At 44.0% G+C, this 13,818-nt stretch overlaps 1 protein-coding gene across 2 annotated transcripts in view; it reads left to right on the top strand.

Annotated features, from left to right (window-relative positions):
* LOC126480993 (glycerol kinase-like) overlaps positions 1-13,818 on the top strand; it is a 168,300-nt gene that overhangs the window by 50,482 nt on the left and 104,000 nt on the right. The gene's annotated exons all lie outside the window — the stretch shown is intronic.

Below are 13,818 nucleotides of genomic sequence, written 5' to 3'. Positions count from 1 at the left end.
TGGTAACCAGTTGGTGGTCATCTGGTAACTGTAAGGTTGTAATCCCTGACTACACAGGAAGCACACTATTCATGCCCAAACTGTTGCCTCCCTGCGCATGCCGAGGAGTAGGTGCCTGTCTGTTTAGGGCACCAGTACTCTGGGTAGTGATCTTATGGCCAGATAGATGGTCATTGTCCTAACTAGATGGAACCTGTGGGAGACCCTTCTTTCAGAGCAGGAAGGTATCTGGCACCATAAAGTAACCTAAGTTTTCAGCCAGTGGTTGTGAAATTCAGACCAGAACTCTTCACTGCATATTGTTACAACCCGAAGAACTTACACTCCTTGGCCATTCTGCAGGATGAAAGCAAAACCAAACGAACTGCGGAATTTTACTCCCCTCAGTCCCCAGTTTTGCAACCATACAGATGGAGAGTCCCTTCTATCTACTAAGCCAATATTTCCTAAACAGAATACCAAAAATGTGTAATGAGAAATCTCTTCCCACACTACATTACAAAGTGTTTCTATCTTAATTAAACAGTGAATTCTACCCAGTCCCAGGAATTACTATCTTGTAGAAAAAACTCTGTGATGTCTCTGTTACTGTAATACTCCATAAAAGCCAAAACATTGCACATGGTTTAAATTTGACAGGAACTTAAAGCTGCAGACAGATGAAGAACAATGTGAACATTTGGAAAAGTAAGGAATTCACCGCATACATTTTGTATGTTCAGGCCTGCCAGACAACAAGTGTGACAACACTGAAGCATTCCTCCTTGCTTTTTAGGAGATTCCCTTCCTGATATGGTCAAAATCATGGTTAACAGTTTTGTTATGAAGCTGTGGCATTTTAAATACCAATACATGGGAATACACATCCCCGGTGTTCATACTACCTGATTTTTGGAGACTCTTGTTGACTGCTTCATGAAAACTCACTATCTAAGCTACCCCCTGTCTCTGTGAATTGTGGAAATGACCACCTTCATGATCCCTCAAATGTGCTACCCTAATTAAGGAATACAAATCCAAGAATATAATGTCTACAATCACCTCACATGTTTTTAACTTCCTAAAAAGTACTATATTTTACATTCTGTTTCAGTGATATTGGCTTTCGTGTCTACTGTGGTCTGGTTATCTGCAGTACTTATTGTATTTACTCCCTCTCCAGTGTTGCACAAGTAAAGTAGACTATGAAAATTTCCCCTCTTGGGGTTCCTGATGCACTAATTTCGGGGCTCCCAGCCAGAGAGGCGTCCACCTCCTTCGGTGTCTGTCTATCACAACACCTTTTTTCAGAAACACTGTCCTCAGAAATCTACAGACTGCCACCCCAACACCAGTCAGTGGCTGTAGGAGCCACAGCTTATGGGTTCCATGGCTGCCTGTTTTTCTTAGTTTCCTACCACTACAGTTTATAAGCCCTGACAGGAGTCCTGACTGCAAAAAGAGGAGAAATGTTGGAAGAAAGCTATGCCAGTGATCTTGGAGGCAGCGGAACCTCCCATTCCATCAGATTCCAAACTATGGTCATTGATGTTGTTCCTCTCCCACCAGTGACAACAGTGATCCTGGGACGTAAACTGTCCTCTTGGCCTTTTCACATGTGGCTGAAGACTTCTGGCGTAAGAAGTCACCCTCATTCTGTTAATGGCTTTGTCAAAGAGGGCATAGGAGTGGGCAGAAGTTGTGGGCACTCTCTTGGCCTTGGGCTGGGAAACTTACACTAAGATGAAGAAGAATAAGCAGTGATCAGTGACATGTGGATGCAGAAGGCAATGGAAACCACTGCATTGAAGACATAATGTGTATCTACGTGACAAGTCTGTAATTGAAAAGTGTCATGGTCACCTCTCCATTTGCAGCAAATTCCAGACTAGTTCTTCAGTTCCTCATTCGGATCTCTGGAAGGGGACTGTCCGGAGGCTGAGGGGTGGGGGGTGGGTAGGGGATGACCATGAGAAAAAGGTAGAATAACCAAGGAAAGGATAATGTTCTATGAGTTAGGGGATGGAATGTCAGAAGTTTGAATGTTGTAGGCAAGTTAGAAATTTGGAAAGGAAAATGCTAAGGCTCAGTCTAAATATAGTGGTGGTCAATGAAATAAAATGGAAAGAAGACGAGGATTTCTGGTCAGACGAGTGAAGGCAATATCATAACCCATAACAGTTCAGTGACAAGGTTGTTCTCATCAGAATCAACAAACCAAACACAGACAATAACAGTTCACGTATACATGCTGTCATCGCAAGCAGAATATGAAGAGACAGAGAAATCGTATAAGGATATTGAAGATGTAATTCAATACATAAAGGGAGATGAAAATCTAATAGTCCTTGGGGATTGGAATTCAGTTATAGGGAAAGGAGTAGAAGAAAGGGTCATGGGACAGTATGGGCTTGGTGGTAACATTGAGAGAGGAGCAAGACTAATAGAATTCTGTAATAAATTTCAGTTAGTAATATTGAAAACTCTGTTTGAGAATGATGAGAGGAGGAGGTATACTTGAAAATGGCTGGGAGATAATGAGAAGATTTCATGACCAAGCAGCATTTCTGAAATCATATATTGGATTGTAAGGCATACCCAGGAGCAGATATAGACTCAGATCACAAATTAGTAATGATGAATAGAAGTGGGATACGGATGTAATGAGGAATGAAGAAATATGCTTGAAGCTCTCCGAGGCTGTTTCTCTTAGGCTGCAGGTAGTGTGATAATGAATGTATCAGTAGGCAGTTCAGTTGAAGAGAAATGGGCATCTGTAAAAAGAACAATCACAGAAGTTGGAAAGAAAAATGTAGGTACAAGGAAGGTAACTGTGATGAAACCATGGGTAATAGAAGAAATACTTCAGTTGATTGACAAAAGAAGTAAATACAAAAATGTTCAGGAAAATTAAGGAATATAGAAATACAAATCACTTAGGGATGAAATAAATAAGAAGTGCAGGGAGGCTAACGAGAAATGGTTACATGAAAAATGTGAGGAAATCGAAAAAGAAATGATTGTTGGGAACACTGACTCAGCATATCAAAAAGACAAAACAACTTCCAGTGGAACTAAAAGGAACTGCATTAACCTTAAGAGTGCATTGGGAATTCCACTATAAAACGCAGAAGAGAGAGTGGACAGATGGAAAGAGTACAATGAATACCTCCCTATTAGGCGGAGAGCTTATCTGATGATGTGATAGAAGAAAAAGAAGTCGATAGGGGATCCAATATTAGAATCAGAATTTAAAAGAGCTTTGGAAGATCAGGTAAGGCAGAAGGTATAGATAGTGTTCCATTGGGATTCCTAAAATCATTTGGGGAAGTGGTAACCAAACGATTATTCATGTCGTCGTAGGCTGTATGAGACTGGCGATATACCATCAAGACTTTCGAAAAATCATCCACACAATTCCCAAGACTGCAGGAGCCAACAAGTGTCAGGATTATCGCACAACCTGCTTAACAACTCATGCAACCAAGTTGTTGACAAGAATAATATACAGAAGAATTGAAAAGAAAATTGAGAACCTGTTGGATGGTGATCAGTTTGGCTTTAGGAAAGTTAAAGGCACCAGAGAGGCAGTTCTGATGTTACAGTTGATAATGGAAGCAAGACTGAAGAAAAATCAAGACACTTTCATAGGATTTGTTGACCTGGAAAAAGCATCAAATGTTGAAAGGTGATCAAAATTCTGAGAAAAATAGGGACAACAATGTAGGACAAAACAGATTGCTACTTACCGTAAGGAAGATAAATTCATTTGTAGACAGGCACAATTAAAAGGCACTTACACAAAGCTTTCAGCCACAGCCTTCATCAGCAAAAGAGATACAGGGAGGCACACACCATTCATACACACAAGCAAGCACACCTCAAGCACTCATGACCTCCAAATCTGGCAACTCATTCCTCCACATTCCTGTGTGAAGTTTCCATTGTTTGAGAAAAGTAGGGGTAATCTATAGAAAAAGATGGGCGACGCATTGAAGAAGCAGTGGATGAAATAAAAGAAAGTTTCAAGAATGGGATTAAAATTCAAAATGGATGAATATCAGTGATAAGATTCCCTAAAGCCATTGCTATCCACAGAGAAAGTGAAGAAGAATTACAAGATGTGTTGAATGGAATGAACAGCCTAATGAGTACAGAATATTGATTGAGAGTAAATTGATGAAAGACAGAAGTAATGAGAAGTAGCAGAAATGAGAACAGTGAGAACCTTTAATATCAGAATTGGTGATCATGAAGTAGATGAAGTTAATGAATTCTGCTGTGTAGGCAGCAAAGTAGCACATGATGGATGAAGCGATGAAGCAAGGAGGACATGAAAAGTAGAGCATCATTGGCAGAAAGGGTGTTCCTGGCAATGAGAAGTGTACTAGTATCAAATATAGGTCTTAATTTGAGGAAGAAACTTCTGAGAATGTACATTTGGAGCATTGCATTGTGTGATAGTGAGATGTGAACTGTGGTAAAACTGGAACAGAAAAGAACTGAAGCATTTGAGAGGTGTTTCTGTAGAAGAATATTGAAAATTACATTGTCTGATGAGTTAAAGAATCAGGAGGTTCTCTGCAGAATTGATGAGGAAAGCAATATATGGAAAACACCAGCAATAAGAAGAGGCAAGAAAATAGGACATTTGTCAAGACATCATGGTGTAACTCCTGTTGGTTGGAGGGAGCTGTAGAGACTATAAACTGTAGAGGAAGACAGAGTTTGGAATACATCCCACAAATAATTGAGGACACAAGTTGCAGTCGCTGCTCTGAGATGAAAGGTTGGTACAGGAGAGGAATTCGTGGTAGGATGCATCAAACCAGTCCCCCATTTTACCACTACATTGAAATTTCAGTGCAGACCAGCTCCTGTGAAGAAATAATGTAAGCAAAACACATTTATAAATCAAATGAGAAGTGGAACACATTTGTAAATCAAATGAGAAGTGGATGCAGCATAAAATTCCTGAGATCAGGTGGTATACCCATGTCATCTGGCAGAAGTGTTCTGATTGACCAACTTCTTTCCAATATAGATCTGTGTCTGCTAAATGACAGTATTCCTACCTGCTTTAATGCCACCCATGGCACCTTTTTGGTTATTGACTTTATGATCTCTTCTCTCAATCTTGTGGCTGTGATCCTGTCACTTCCTTGTCACCACCTGATGGTCAAATTGCCATGTTGGGCTCTGTGAAGAGCCAAATGGCAGATGTATGCCTCAGCTGTGTCCATCCAATTTCATTGACGAGTTTGTGAGACATGTCTCAGATCATCTACACGACTGGAATTTCTATCCCTCTTTCTACAGGCGCTCCACTGGCGGCCAGCACCAACTATTCAGAACTGTTAAATGCACAGCCACCATCTCAAGCGACATGCCTATAGACCACCCTCATCACTTTTAAATGGCTCTTTGCAAAGGCTCACTACCTAATTAAATGCAGTAAAGGAGTGTTGTGATTGCTGCATCTCCTCTTTGGGAACATTTGCCTCTCTGTTGCAGATGTAGGCCAACTTCTGTAGTCTGCTGGGCAGTCCAATAGCAACAACTGCTCTGGGTCTCCTCCTGTATAGTGGTATTTATCCCAATATGAAGTTGGTTCTTATTGAACAACTTGGAACCCACTTTCCGTCAGTGTAAATATCAAAAAATGGTTCAAATGGCTCTGAGCACTATGGGACTTAACATCTGAGGTCATCAGTCCCCTAGAACTTAGAACTACTTAAACCTAACTAACCTAAGGACATCACACGCATCCATGCCCGAGGCAGGATTCGAACCTGCGACCGTAGCGGTCTCGCGGTTCCGGACTGAAGCGCCTAGAACCGCTCGGCCACACCGGCCGGCGTGTAAATATCATTCTCTTACTGTTCAGTGACTGGGAAATGCCTTAATCACTTGAATTGTCAGGCCCTCATTCAGTTCATAATTAGGTGATACAGAATCTTAATGTGACTCAAGTTGTCCACCTACGCACGGTTGTCAGTCATACAAGGCATGATCAAAATATAATGGAAGGTTTGTTTTTCGTAGAGAATTTTTATTTATCCATGATCGTCAAAAACTTCGTCTCCTTCAAAGTAATCCCTCTCAGATATAATACACATGTGCCAGTGCTTTTTTCAATTTTGGAGGCTCTTCTGAAACTCACTTTTCATTACAGTACACAGCTCCTTCAGCAAATCTGTTTTTATCTCACCGATAGTGGCAAAACAACATCCTTTCATAGTTCTCTTCAGGCTCGGAAATAGAAAGAAGTCATAAGGAGTCGTGTCTGGTGAATACAGTGGTCGAGGCAATGAAACAGTTTCGTTTTTTGTCAAAAAATCACAGAACAAGCACTGAGGTGTGAGCAGGAGCATTATCGTGATGGAGTTTCCACGAGTGGTTTTACCACAATTCTGGTCATTTTCTTCAGATTGCTTCATGCGAATGGCACGTAACTTCTAGATAATATTCCTTACTGACTGTGTGACCATAAGGCAGGAACTCATGATGCACAATATCATTATAATTGAAGAAAACATTGAGAAGAACCTTCACATGTGATTGAACTAGTCAAATTTTTTTTGGTCTTGGCTCTTCAGGCAGTTTCCATTGGAGCAATTGGGCCAATTTGAGAACTTTTCCCCCACAAGTGACTTACCAGTTGCCTCCCCCCTCCCTCCCCTCTGTTTCCCTCATACACTTTCACCCATGTCAGTTTTCACTCTTAATTGTGACATGCACTGTATAAAAATGTTGCACTTGGGTGACCCTGGCTCCCCTCTCAGCTTCGTGCCCCAAGTGGCCACTAGTTACTCTGATATGTCCTGTACAGGAATCTTGTAGTTGTGTTGCCTCTGGTGCCTCAAGCAGTGCCTTGTCTTGCATGGGCATTAAATTGGCCTTGTTTGTACACATGTTCATAACCTGTTATAACTTTCTTTAGAAGTTCTGGATCATTGTTGACTTCATTCAGCAATTCCTGAGTGATGTTTATGCAAAATTCAACAATTTTGGAACAAACTTTGCTGCTACACGTTTCATGCCCATAACATCCAAAAAAATTACTATGCATGAGCCAGAGGATATGTCGACATCATCAGCAAACCTCCCTAATGGTGATTCGACGATCTTCTACAAGCATTTTCTTCATTTTTTTTTCGCATCATCATCGGTAATTGAACTTTCAGGGGTTCCAAGGTGGTCATCATCTTCAAAGTATTCTCACCCCTCTTTGAAATGTTTGTACCACTCATAAACTCTTCCCTCGCTCATAGTAGATTCGCCAAAGCCATAGTCAACATTTCAAATGCGGTGTTGCACTTTATTTCTTTTTTCAAGCAAAATTTAATGCAAATTTTTTTATCCATCTTTTTCAAAATAAAAATTTTCCAGCACTCAAAAACACTTACAACATTTTTGACTGTCAACAAAACTAAATATTCAAAACATCTGAAAATGCAAACGTACACCAAGAACATGTGTATCAACAAGATGAAAAAATTTGAAAAAGGGATGTATGCAGACATCAAAATTAAAAGATTCCCATTACTCTTTGATCACTCCGCGTATTTCGCTAGTAGGTGATTTTTCTTTACAATGGCAGGATGGTGTCATATGCCGATCATTAAACCAGGCAAAAACCCAACATCCATTGCCAGCTACTGACCTGTTGGCCTAACAAACAAGCTCAGGAAACTGCTTGAAAGGATGGTAACACAATGATTATCCCTGTTCTCGAATCATTGGGCCTTTTCTCCCCCCCTTATTAGTGTGGTTTCTGGGAGGGGTGATACACAACCGATGATCTGGTTAGATGGGAAACAACAATCTGAAAGGCTTTTCCTAAATGCCAATATCTCATTGCAATTTTGTTTTGACCTGTATACGACATACAAAACCACTTGGTGCCCCGGAGAAGAGTAAGTCTTCTTTGGCACCTCTCGCTAGGAAGGGGTCCCTTTGGTTCACTCCCTTCCCAGGTTTCTGCTAGTGGGAAAGATGACTCCCGCCAGTGGCTGAAGTGCCCCAAAGTAGCCGGTAGTACGGCTTCACAATCATCCGCAGTCCCGGAGACTGAATCAGTCAAGCCCTGCCAGTCAGAGAAACCCAAGGAGCAGCAAGAGAAATCCAAAAAGAAGATGCCCAAGACCAAGGGACTTGTGGTGGCACACACAGTGCTGCTACCTACAAGCTTTGCTTCTGAGGATGAGGTGGAGATTCTGGCGTCTGCTCAGGACCTAGATCTCGCTGGACCCTCAGACACCATGGATACAGACTGCTCAGGAAATAAATCGGTGGCAGCAGGTGACCCTGAGGCGTAAACTGCCTCATTGGATGTTCCATGCCATCCCAGCCTCACGATCATGTCATCCTCCAGTGGAATTGTGGCAGTTTTTTCCACTGCCTGGCTGAGCTATGGCAACTGTTAAGCTTTACACCTGCTTTGTGCACTGCCCTCCAGGAAATCTGGTTCCCGGCAATGCAGAACCCTGCCCTCCGTGGCTATAAGGGATATTACAGGAACCATAGCGGCTATGATCGAGTGTCAGGTGGAGTTTGCGTGTATGTCCTGAACTCGGTGTGCAGTAAACATGTGCCTCTTCAAACCACTGTTGAAGCTGTGGCTGTCAGGATAAGGACGACACAGGAAATACCTGTCTGCAATGTATATCTTCCTCCAGATGGTGCTGTACCCCTGAACGCATTGGCTGCACTGATTGATCAACTCCCTAAACCTTTCCTTGTTTTGGGAGATTTTAAAGCTCATAACCCCTTGTGGGGTGGCACCATGCTTACTGGCCAAGGCAAAGATGTCGAAAATTTACTGCCACAACTCGACCTCTGCCTCTTAAAAACAGGTGCCCCCACACATTTCAGTATGTCACATGGCACATATTTGTCTATTGCTCTCTCGATTTGCAGTCCTGACCTTCTTCCATCTATCCACTGGAGAGCACATGACAACCTTTGTGATAGTGACCACTTCCCCATCTCCCTGTCGCTGCCCCAGCATCAGGCCCATGGACCCCTGCACAGATGGGCTTTAAACAAGGTGGACTGGGAAACTTTCACCTGTGCTGCCACTTTTGAATCACCCCAATGCGGTAACATTGATGTGATGGTTGAGCAGGTGACTACAATTATCATTTCTGAGGCAGAAAATGCGTTCCCTCACCCTTTAGGGTCCCTGCAGTGAAAGGCAGTCCCTTGGTGGTTGCCGGAAGTCACTGAAGCAATTAAGGATCGTCGGCGAGCTCTACAGCGGCATAAGCAGCACCCTTCCTGAGCACCTCATAGCCTTTAAATGGCTCCGTGCCTGCGTTCACTATCTTATCAAATGATGGAAGCAGGAGTGTTGGGAGAGATATGTCTCGACTATTGGGTGCCATACGTCACCTTCCCAAGTCTGGGCAAAGATCAAACGTGTTTTCGGGTACCAGACCCCAACAGGTGTCCACGGTGTTAACATAAATGGCATGTTATCTAATGACGAAAACGTGATTGCTGAGCACTATGCTCAAGCCTTTGCGTCGGAGAATTACCTCCCAGCCTTTCGCACTCTCAGATGGTGGGTGGAAGGGAAAGTCATCTTGTTTACTACACCCCACAGTGAATCCTATAACGCCCTATTTATGGAGTGGGAGCTCCTCAGTGCCCTGGCACCTGGACCAGATTGGATCCACAATCAGATGATTAAACATCTCTCATTTGACTACAAGTGACATCTGGTCATCTTCAACTGGATCTGGTGCGATGGCGTTTGTCCATCACAATGGGGGGAGACCACCATAATTCCGGTGCTCAAACCCAGTAAAAACCCACTGGATGTGGATAGCTGTTGGCCCTTCAGCCTTACCAACGATCTTTGTAAGCTGCTGGAACATATGATGTGTTGGCGGCTGGGTTGGGTTCTGGAGTCACGTGGCGTACTGGCTTCATCTCGGGGCGGCTTCTGCCAGGGTTGCTCTACCACTGATAATCTTGTGTCCCTTGAGTTTGCGATCCACACAGCCTTTTACAGATGCCAACACCTGGTTGCCGTCCTTTTTGATTTACAAAGAGACCCGCTCCCGATTTTTATCCAAAATTTCCTGTCAATTCGTATTTTATGTGTCCAAGTTGGTGCCTCCCATAGTTCCATCCATATCCAGGAGATCCGTATTTAGTGTATCTCTGTTTTTAGTGGCCATTAACAGTCTAGCAGCAGCTGTAGGGCCATCCGTCTCACCTTCTCTGCATGCGGATGACTTCCGCATTTCTTACTGCTCCTCCAGTACTGGTGTTGCTGAGTGGCGCCTACAGGGAGCCATTCACAAGGCGGAGTCATGGGCTCTAGCCCACGGTTTCCAGTTTTCAGCCGCGAAGTCGTGTGTCAAGCATTTCTTTCGGCGTCGTACCATTCATCCGGAACCAGATATTTATCTTAATGATGATCCACTCACTGTAGTGGAGGCATATCGATTCTTAGGACTGGTTTTCGATGTCTGATTGACTTGGCTATCTTACCTTCGTCAGCTTAAGTGGAAATACTGGCAGCACCTCAATGGCCTCCACTGCCCGAGCAATGCCAACTGGGGTGCAGATCGCTCTACGCTGCTGGAGCTCTACAGAGCCCTTGTTCAATCCCACCTCGACTATGGGAATGTGGTTTATGGTCTAGTGGCACCCTCGGTGTTGCTTTTACTCGACCCAGTGCACCACTGTGGTGTTCACCTAGCAACAGCTTCCTTTAGAATGAGTCCAGTGACCAGTGTCCTGGTGGAGGCCGGAGTCCCTCTATTGAGGCTAGGCATGCACAACTGCTCGCCAGTTACATTGCACACGTTCGTAGTTCTCCTGCGCATCCGAATTACCGTCTCCTTTTCCCACCCGCAGCAGCCCGTCTCCCGCATCAGTGACCCAGGTCAGGGCTAACGATTGTGGTTCGCATGCGATCCCTCCTGTCTGAACTGTAGTCCTTCCCTTTACCACCTATACTAGTGGTCCATTCACGTACACCTCGATGGTGTACAACTAGGCCGCGGCTTCACCTGGACCTCACAGATGGCACTAAGGACTCAGTTAACCCTGCGACTCTCCGCTGTCACTTCCTCTCGATTCTCAACATGTACCGGGGCCATGAAGTGGTTTACACTGATGGCTCAGTGCCCAATGGTCACGTTGGCTTTGCCTATGTTCATGGACATATAGAACAGCACTCTTTGCCTGATGACTGCAGTGTTTTCACTGCAGAGCTGGCGGTCATATTTCGTGCTCTTGAGCACATCTGCTCATGCCCAGGTGACTCATTTCTCCTGTGTACTGACTCCTTGAGCAGCCTACAAGCTATCGACCAGTGCTTCTCTCGTCATCCTTTGGTGGTGACCATCCAGGAGTCCATCTATGTCCTGGAATGGTATAATCATTCAGTGGTGTTTGCCTGGACCCCAGGTCACGTTGGAATCCCAGGCAACGAACTTGTCGACAGGCTGGCCAAACAAGCTACGCAGAAACCACTTCTGAAGATGAGTGTCTGCTCAAACAGTTCATTGACATATTTGGTGTGCAAGAAAAGAGAAAAGTAAGATGCAGTGGAATAAAAAATATTTAAGAACTTTGGACTTGAAGTACAAGGGGTTGCCTCACAAATAAAGGCAGAGGATATAAGCTACTGAAAAGGAAAATTCTGAAGAAAACAACATTGCAGCAACCGAACAGTTTGGAAGATAAATTTAAATAATATCTGCCAGTCATGATTAAGGAGTTTACTTAATGACATCTGCATTATGAGAAAGATGAGGATGAAGTCTTATGAGACCGTGAGCCAGAGAGAAAGAGTTCTTTTCCCTAAAGCCATTAAAGGGGTGGTGGTGGTGGTTTTGGTTGTGGTTATTGGTTAGTTTTGCATTTTACATGGATCGTTGCCACAAAAATCTTAATGATCTGCAACGAGTCATTTTACATGTGACACACACACACACACACACACACGCTCACGCACACTCACACTCACTCACTCACTCACTCACTCACACACACACACACACACACACACACACACACACACACACACACAGGATGCACAGAAGATGGAGAAGTTGTCCACAAATAAGGAACATAGTACTGGACGTCGCAATGTGGTTGTAAAACTATTGATTGCGATGGCGAAAGCCATGACACTTAAGACACTCCTTTCAGAGATACCATTCTCCTGCTTAAAATGGTCAGATGAGACATTCCCAACCCTGTATCTAAAATATCCATCAGAGAGAAAGGACCGTATGAAGGTCGGTAGACATCCACGGAATCCCGACTGATGGAGCTGTGACAAAATATTATGCCTCCAGGTAGTGTTGTAGGCTTTTTCAAATTGAAGACAACACTGATAAGGTGTTGCTTACGAAGGAAAGCTTGTTGAATTGCAGCTTTGAGCAGGGTTAGGTTATCGAGAGTGGAGCGATACCTCCTAAACCCACACTAGGTGCTGATTGACCATATGCTCCAGTGTCTTTCCTATGCAGCTTGTCAGGCTAATACTACGATAACTACCAGGGTCTTTCCGATCCTTTCCTGGTTTTAAAATTCTGATTAAAATAGATTCCTTCCATGAGTTGGGAAAGTCACCAGTTATCCAAATTTTATTGAAGAGCTGAAGGAGGATCGTCGGTCCAACTGTTGTAACACGCAGTAGGTTATCAGGTCGTTTCCTGGGGTCGTATCACAAGCAACTGACAGTGCAGAATCCAGCTCCCACAGAGAGAAAGGCTGGTTGTACTCTTCCATGTTGTTGGAACAGAAATCAAGATCAGCCTTCTCCTGTACCTCCCGATATTGACAGAAGGTGGGATCCTGGTTGTAATCAGCTGTGATGGATTTATATGATTCAGCCATTGTCTGAGCTATATCTGTTGTCGATGTTACAAGAGACACCTATATTCATACAGCTGCTATTGGCGGTCGAGAGTTGTACCCTGAGATCCTCCTGATGGCTTCCCATACTTTAAATGCGGGTGTGGACCTATTGATGGAGTTCAGGAACTCTTGCCAAGACCTCTGATTACTCTCCCGAATTATTCTCCTCGCCTTGCACGCCCCATTCGAAAGTTTTCAGGATTCTCATCTGTAGGGCATCAATTGAATCTGTGCATTGCTGCCCTCCTGTTCCTAATTGCAAGACGACACTCATCATTCCACCAAGGGACAGGTCGCCTCCTAAGCACTTCCACAGACTTTGGGATGGATGCATCAGCAGCATGGTGAATCACAGCTGTAATGTGATCCACCCAGTCCTGGATGCCATCACATTGCTCGAAAACAGTTAACTGCCTGTAAAGCATCCAGTTAGCCTTCTTGAATAACCATCTCGGTGGCTTTCTTTCAGGATCTACTCCATCAGGCAGATGGATCCAGATTGGGAAATGGTCACTACCATGAAGGTCATCGTCCGCTGCCCACTGATCAGTCTCCCTAAGAGCAGGCAAGCAGAAAGAGAGGTCTGTGGCTGTAGACGAACCTGTAGTGGTGCTAAAATGTGTGGCTTGACCCATGTTCAGCAGTATAAGATCTTTTGTGTGTAGCATATCCTTAAGTACCCGACCCTTGGGGCATGTGGTATTAGAACCCCATAGTGTGCATTGAAGTCCCCCAAAAGGAGGAAGGGTTGGGGTAGTTCATCAAGAAGATGAGTGAGGACCCCACTATCAAGAGGCTCGTGGGGTGATAAGTACACAGAGCACACTATGATGTCAACATGGCCCACTATCCGAACAGCAACCGCTTGCTGTGTTGTTGTTAAGGGAATAGGTGAGGAGTGAAAAGTGTCATTTACGAGCACTGCAACCTCACCTTTTGCCTTGGCAA

Source organism: Schistocerca serialis, chromosome 5 (genome assembly GCF_023864345.2).
Source record: "Schistocerca serialis cubense isolate TAMUIC-IGC-003099 chromosome 5, iqSchSeri2.2, whole genome shotgun sequence".
Lineage (NCBI taxonomy): Eukaryota > Metazoa > Arthropoda > Insecta > Orthoptera > Acrididae > Schistocerca > Schistocerca serialis.
This window is presented reverse-complemented; position numbering and strand designations above follow the sequence as displayed.